This window comes from Schistocerca serialis, unplaced genomic scaffold (assembly GCF_023864345.2).
Source record: "Schistocerca serialis cubense isolate TAMUIC-IGC-003099 unplaced genomic scaffold, iqSchSeri2.2 HiC_scaffold_867, whole genome shotgun sequence".
Taxonomy (NCBI): Eukaryota; Metazoa; Arthropoda; class Insecta; order Orthoptera; family Acrididae; genus Schistocerca; species Schistocerca serialis.
The window spans coordinates 2,418,625-2,426,112 of NW_026048482.1; positions in this window are offsets into that span (position 1 = coordinate 2,418,625).

Consider the following 7,488-nt stretch of genomic DNA (forward strand, 5'->3'; position numbering starts at 1 on the left):
CATTCATATGAGACTCGTTATAGATTCCGATGCTTTACTTCAATTTTACTGTATCCCTCTGACCTTCATATTGCCGATGAAACACAGAAATTGCTTGGGAATTAAATACAAACGGCACAATGCCCACTTAAGTACAAGATAACTGACTCTTCTTACTGTCTATGTTTGAACCATTCCTGTGACAGTAGTTATAGATTCCGATGCTTCACTTCAGGTTTACTGTATCCCTCTGACCTTCTTCTTGACGATGAAACACAGAAATTGCATCGGAATTAATCACAAAAGGCACAATGCCGACTTAAGTACAAGAAAACTGACTCTTCTTACCGTCTATGTTTTGAACCATTCCTGTGACACTAGGTATAGATTCCGATGCTTTACTTCAGGTTTACTGTATCCCTCTGACCTTCTTATTGACGATGAAACACAGAAATTGCATCGGACTTTAATATAAAAGGCACGATGCCGACTTAAGTACAAGAAAACTAACTCTTCTAACTGTCTATGTTTGAACCATTCCTGTTACACTACTTATAGATTCCGATGCTTCACTTCAGGTTTACTGTATCCGTCTGACCTTCTTATTGACGATGAAACACAGATATTGCATCGGAATTAAATACAAAAGGCACAATGCCGACTTAAGTACAAGAAAACTGACTCTTCTTACTGTCTATGATTTGAACCATTCCTGTGACACTAATTATAGATTCCAATGCTTCACTTCAGGTTTACCGTATCCCACTGACCTTCTTATTGACGATGAAACACAGAAATTGCATCGGATTTAAATACAAATGGCACAATGCCGACTTCAGTACAAGAAAACTGACTCTTCTTACAGTCTATGTTTTGAACCATTCCTGTGACACTAGTTATAGATTCCGATGCTTCACTTCAGGTTTACTGTATCCCTCTGACCTTTTATTGACGATGAAATACAGAAATTGCATCGGAAATAAATACAAAAGGCACAATGCCGACTTAAGTAGTAGAAAACTGACTCTTCTTACAGTCTATGTTTTGAACCACTCCTGTGACACTAGGTATAGATTCCGATGCGTCACTTCAGGTTTACTGTATCCCTCTGACCTTCTTATTGACGATGAAACACAGAAATTGCATCGGAAGTAAATACAAAATGCACAATACCGACTTAAGTACAAGAAAACTGACTCTTCTTACTGTCTATGTTTTGAACCATACCTGTGACACTAGTTATAGAATCCGATGCTTCACGTCAGGTTTACTGTATCCCTCTGACCTTCTTATTGACGATGAAACACAGCAATTGCATGGGAATTAAATACAAAAAGCACAATGCCGACATAAGTACAAGATAACTGACTCTTCTTACTGTCTACGATTTTAACCATTCCTGTGACACTAGTTATAGATTCCGATGCTTCTCTTCAAGGTTACTGTATCCCTCTGACCTTCTTATTGACGATGAAACACAGATATTGCATCGGAATTAAATACAAAAGGCAAAATGCGGACTTAAGTACAAGGAAAGTGGTTCTTCTCACTGTCTATGTTTTGAACCATTCCTGTGACACTAGTTATAGATTCGGAGACTTCACTTCAGGTTTACTGTATCCCTCTGACCTTCTTATTGACGATGAAACACAGAAATGGCATCGGAATTGAATATAAAAGGCACAATGCTGACCTAAGTACAAGATAACTGACTCTTCTCACTGTCTATGTTTTGAACCATTCATGTGACACTAGTTAAGATTCCGATGATTTACTTCTGGTGTACTGTATCCCTCTGACATTCTTATTGACGATGAAACACGGAAATTGCATCGGAATTAAATACAAAAGGCACAATGCCGACTTAAGTACAAGAAAACTGACTCTTCTTACTTTTTATGTTTTGTACCATTCCTGTGACACTAGTTATAGATTCCGATGCTTCACTTCAGGGTTACTGTATCCCTTTGACCTTCTTATTGACGATGAAACACAGAAATTGCATCGGAATTAAATACAAAAGGCACAATGCCGACATAAGTACAAGATAACTGACTCTTCTTACTGTCTACGATTTTAACCATTCCTGTGACACTAGTTATAGATTCCGATGCTTCACTTCAGGTTTACTGTATCCCTTTCACCTTCTTATTGACGATGAAACACAGAAATTGCATCGGAATTAAATACAAAAGGCACAATGCCGACTTAAGTACAAGAAAACTGACTCTTCTTACTGCCTATGTTTTGAACCACTCCTGTGACACTAGTTATAGATTCCGATGCTTTACTTCAGGTTTACTGTATCCCTCTCACCTTCTTATTGACGATGAAACACAGAAATTGCATCGGAATTAAATACAAAAGGCACAATGCCGACTTAAGTACAAGAAAACTGACTCTTCTTACCGTCTATGCTTTGAACCATTCCTGTGACACTAGGTATAGATTCCGATGCTTCACTTCAGGTTTACTGTATCCCTCTGACCTTATTGACGATGAAACACAGAAATTGCAACGGACTTTACTATAAAAGGCACAATGCTGACTTAAGAACAAGGAAACTAACTCTTCTAACTGTCTATGTTTGAACCATTCCTGATACACTAGTTATAGATCCCGATGCTTCACTTCATGTTTACTGTATCCGTCTGACCCTCTTATTGACGACGAAACACAGATATTGCATCGGAATAAAATACAAAAGGCACAATGCTGACTTAAGTACAAGATAACTGACTCTTCTCACTGTCTATGTTTTGAACCATTCATGTGACACTAGTTAAGATTCCGATGCTTTACTTCTGGTTTACTGTATCCCTCTGACATTTTTATTGACGATGAAACACGGAAATTGCATCGGAATTAAATACAAAAGGCACAATGCCGACTTAAGTACAAGAAAACTGACTCTTCATACTTTCTATGTTTTGTACCATTCCTGTGACACTAGTTATAGATTCGGATGCTTCACTTCAGGTTTACTGTATCCCTCTGACCGTCTTATTGACGATGAAGCAAAGAAATTGCATCGGAATAAAATACAAAAGGTACAATGCCGACTTAAGTACAAAAAAACTGGCTCTTCTTACTGTCTGTGTTTTGAACCACTCATGTGACAATCGTTATAGATTCCGATGCTTTACTTCAATTTTACTGTATCCCTCTGACCTTCTTATTGCCGATGAAACACAGAAATTGCTTCGGAATTAAATACAAACGGCACAATGCCCACTATAGTGCAAGATAACTGACTCTTCTTACTGTCTATGTTTGAACCATTCCTGTGACACTAGTTATAGATTCCGATGCTTCACTTCAGGTTTACTGTATCCCTCTGACCTTCTTATTGACGATGAAACACAGAAATTGCATCGAAATTAATTACAAAAGGCACAATGCCGACTTAAGACCAAGAAAACTGACTCTTCTTACCGTCTATGATTTGAACCATTCCTGTGACACTAGATATAGATTCCGATGCTTCACTTCAGGTTTACTGTATCCCTCTGACCTTCTTATTGACGATGAAACACAGAAATTGCATCGAAATTAATTACAAAAGGCACGATGCCGACTTAAGTACAAGAAAACTAACTCTTCTAACTGTCTATGTTTGAACCATTCCTGTTACACTAGTTATAGATTCCGATGCTTCACTTCAGGTTTACTGTATCCGACTGACCTTCTTATTGACGATGAAACACAGATATTGCATCGGAATTAAATACAAAAGGCACAATGCCGACTTAAGTACAAGAAAACTGACCCTTCTTACTGTCTATGATTTAAACCATTCCTGTGACACTAATTATAGATTCCAATGCTTCACTTCAGGTTTACCATATCCCACTGACCTTCTTATTGACGATGAAACACAGAAATTCCATCGGATTTAAATACAAATGGCACAATGCCGACTTCAGTACAAGAAAACTGACTCTTCTAACAGTCTATGTTTTGAACCATTCCTGTGACACTAGTTATAGATTCCGATGCTTCACTTCAGGTTTACTGTATCCCTCTGACCTTTTATTGACGATGAAATACAGAAATTGCATCGGAAATAAATACAAAAGTTACAATGCCGACTTTAGTAGTAGAAAACTGACTCTTCTTACAGTCTATGTTTTGAACCATTCCTGTGACACTAGGTATAGATTCCGATGCGTCACTTCAGGTTTACTGTATCCCTCTGACCTTCTTATTGACGATGAAACACAGAAATTGCATCGGAATTAAATACAAAATGCACAATGCCGAGTTAAGTACAAGAAAACTGACTCTTCTTATTGTCTATATTTTGAACCATACCTGTGACACTAGTTATAGAATCCGATGCTTCACTTCAGTATAACTGTATCCCTCTGACCTTCTTATTGACGATGAAACACAGCAATTGCATGGGAATTAAATACAAAAGGCAAAATGCCGACTTAAGTACAAGAAAACTGACTCTTCTTACTGTCAATGTTTTGAGTCACACCTGTGACACTAGTTATAGAATCCGATGCTTCACTTCAGGTTTACTGTATACCTCTGACCTTATTGACGATGAAACACAGAAATTGCATCGGAATTAAATACAAAAGGCACAATGCCGACATAAGTACAAGAAAACTGACTCTTCTTACTGTCTACGTTTTTAACCATTCCTGTGACACTAGTTATAGATTCCGATGCTTCACTTCAGGTTTACTGTATCCCTTTCACCTTCTTATTGACGATGAAACACAGAAATTGCATCGGAATTAAATACAAAAGGCACAATGCCGACTTAAGTACAAGAAAACTGACTCTTCTTACTGTCTATGTTTTGAACCACTCCTGTGACACTAGTTATAGATTCCGATGCTTTACTTCAGGTTTACTGTATCCCTCTCACCTTCTTATTGACGATGAAACACAGAAATTGCATCGGAATTAAATACAAAAGGCACAATGCCGACTTAAGTACAAGAAAACTGACTCTTCTTACCGTCTATGCTTTGAACCATTCCTGTGACACTAGGTATAGATTCCGATGCTTCACTTCAGGTTTACTGTATCCCTCTGACCTTCTTATTAACGATGGAACACAGAAATTGCATCGGACTTTAATATAAAAGGCACAATGCCGACTTAAGTACAAGAAAACTAACTCATCTAACTGTCTATGTTTGAACCATTCCTGTTACACTAGTTATAGATTCCGATGGTTCACTTCAGGTTTACTGTGTCCCTCTGACCTTCTTATTGACGATGAAACACAGATATTGCATCGGAATTAAATACAAAAGGCACAATGTCGTCTGAAGTACAAGAAAACTGACTCTTCTTACTGTCTATGATTTGAACCATTCCTGTGACACTAGTTATAGATTCCGATGCTTCTCATCAAGGTTACTGTATCCCTCTGACCTTTTTATTGACGATGAAACACAGATATTGCATCGGAATTAAATACAAAAGGCACAATGCGGACTTAAGTACAAGAAAAGTGACTCTTCTTACTGTCTATGTTTTGAACCATTCCTGTGACACTAGTTATAGATTCGGATGCTTCACTTCAGGTTTACTGTATCCCTCTGACCTTCTTATAGACGATGAAACACAGAATAGGCATCGGAATTAAATACAAAAGGCACAATGCTGACTTAAGTACAAGATAACTGACTCTTCTCACTGACTATGTTTTGAACCATTCATGTGACACTAGTTAAGATTCCGATGCTTTACTTCTGGTTTACTGTATCCCTCCGACATTCTTATTGACGATGAAAGACGGAAATTGCATCGGAATTAAATACAAAAGGCACAATGCCGACTTAAGTACAAGAAAACTGACTCTTCTTACTTTTTATGTTTTGTACCATTCCTGTGACACTAGTTATAGATTCGGATGCTTCACTTCAGGTTTACTGTATCCCTTTGACCTTCTTATTGACGATGAAACACAGAAATTGCATCGGAATTAAATACAAAAGGCACAATGCCGACATAAGTACAAGAAAACTGACTCTTCTTACTGTCTACGTTTTTAACCATTCCTGTGACACTAGTTATAGATTCCGATGCCTCACTTCAGGTTTACTGTATCCCTTTCACCTTCTTATTGACGATGAAACACAGAAATTGCATCGGAATTAAATACAAAAGGCACAATGCCGACTTAAGTACAAGAAAACTGACTCTTCTTACTGTCTATGTTTTGAACCATTCATGTGACGCGAGTTACAGATTCCGATGCTTCATTACAGGTTTACTGTATCCCTCTGACCTTCTTATTGACGATGAAACACAGAAATTGCATCGGAATTAAATAGAAAAGCCACAATGCCGACTTAAGTACAAGAAGACTGACTCTTTCTACTGTCAATGCTTTGAACCATTCCTGTGACACTAGTTACAGATTCCGATGCTTCATTTCAGGTTTATTGTATCTCTCTGACCTTCTTATTGGCGATGAAACACAGAAATTGCATCGGAATTAAATAGAAAAGGCACAATGCCGACTTAAGTACAAGAAGACTGACTCTTCCTACTGTCTATGTTTTGAACCATTTCTGTGACGCGAGTTACAGATTCCGATGCTTCATTTCAGGTTTACTGTATCCCTCTGACCTTCTTATTGACGATGAAACACAGAAATTGCATCGGAATTAAATAGAAAAGGCACAATGCCGACTTCAGTACAAGAAGACTGACTCTTCTTACTGACTGTGTGTTGAACCATTCCTGTGACAATAGTTAGAGATTCCGACGCTTCACTTCAGGTTTACTGTATCCCTCTGACCTTCTTATTGGCGATGAAAAACAGTAATTGCATCGGAATTAACTTGAAAAAGGCACAATGCCGACTTACGTACAAGAAGACTGACTCTTCTTACTGTCTATGTTTTGAACCATTCCTGTGACACTAGTTATAGATACCGATGCTCCACTTCAGGTTTACTGTATCCCTCGGACCTTCTTATTGACGATGAAACACAGATAGTGCATCGGAATTAAATACAAAAGGCACAATGCCGACTTCAGTACAAGAAGACTGACTCTTCTTACTGACTATGATTTGAACCATTCCTGTGACACTAGTTATAGATTCCGATGCTTCACTTCAGGTTAACTGTATCCCTTGGCCCTTCGTATAGACGATGAAACACAGAAATTGCATCGGCATTAAATACAAAAGGCAAAAGGCCGACTTAAGTACAAGAAGACTGACTCTTCCTACTGTCTATGTTTTGAACCATTCCTGTGACACTAGTTATAAATTCCGATTATTCACTTGAGGTTTACTGTATCCCTGTGACCTTCTTTTTGACGATGAAACGCAGAAATTGCATCGGAATTAAATTGAAAAGGCACAATGCCGACTTAAGTACAAGAGGACTGACTCTTCTTACTGTCTATGTTTTGAACCATTCCTGTGATACTAGTTATAGATTCCGATGCTTCGCTTCAGGTTTACCGTATCCCTTGGACCTTCTTATTGACGATGAAACACAGAAATTGCATCGGAATTAAAAA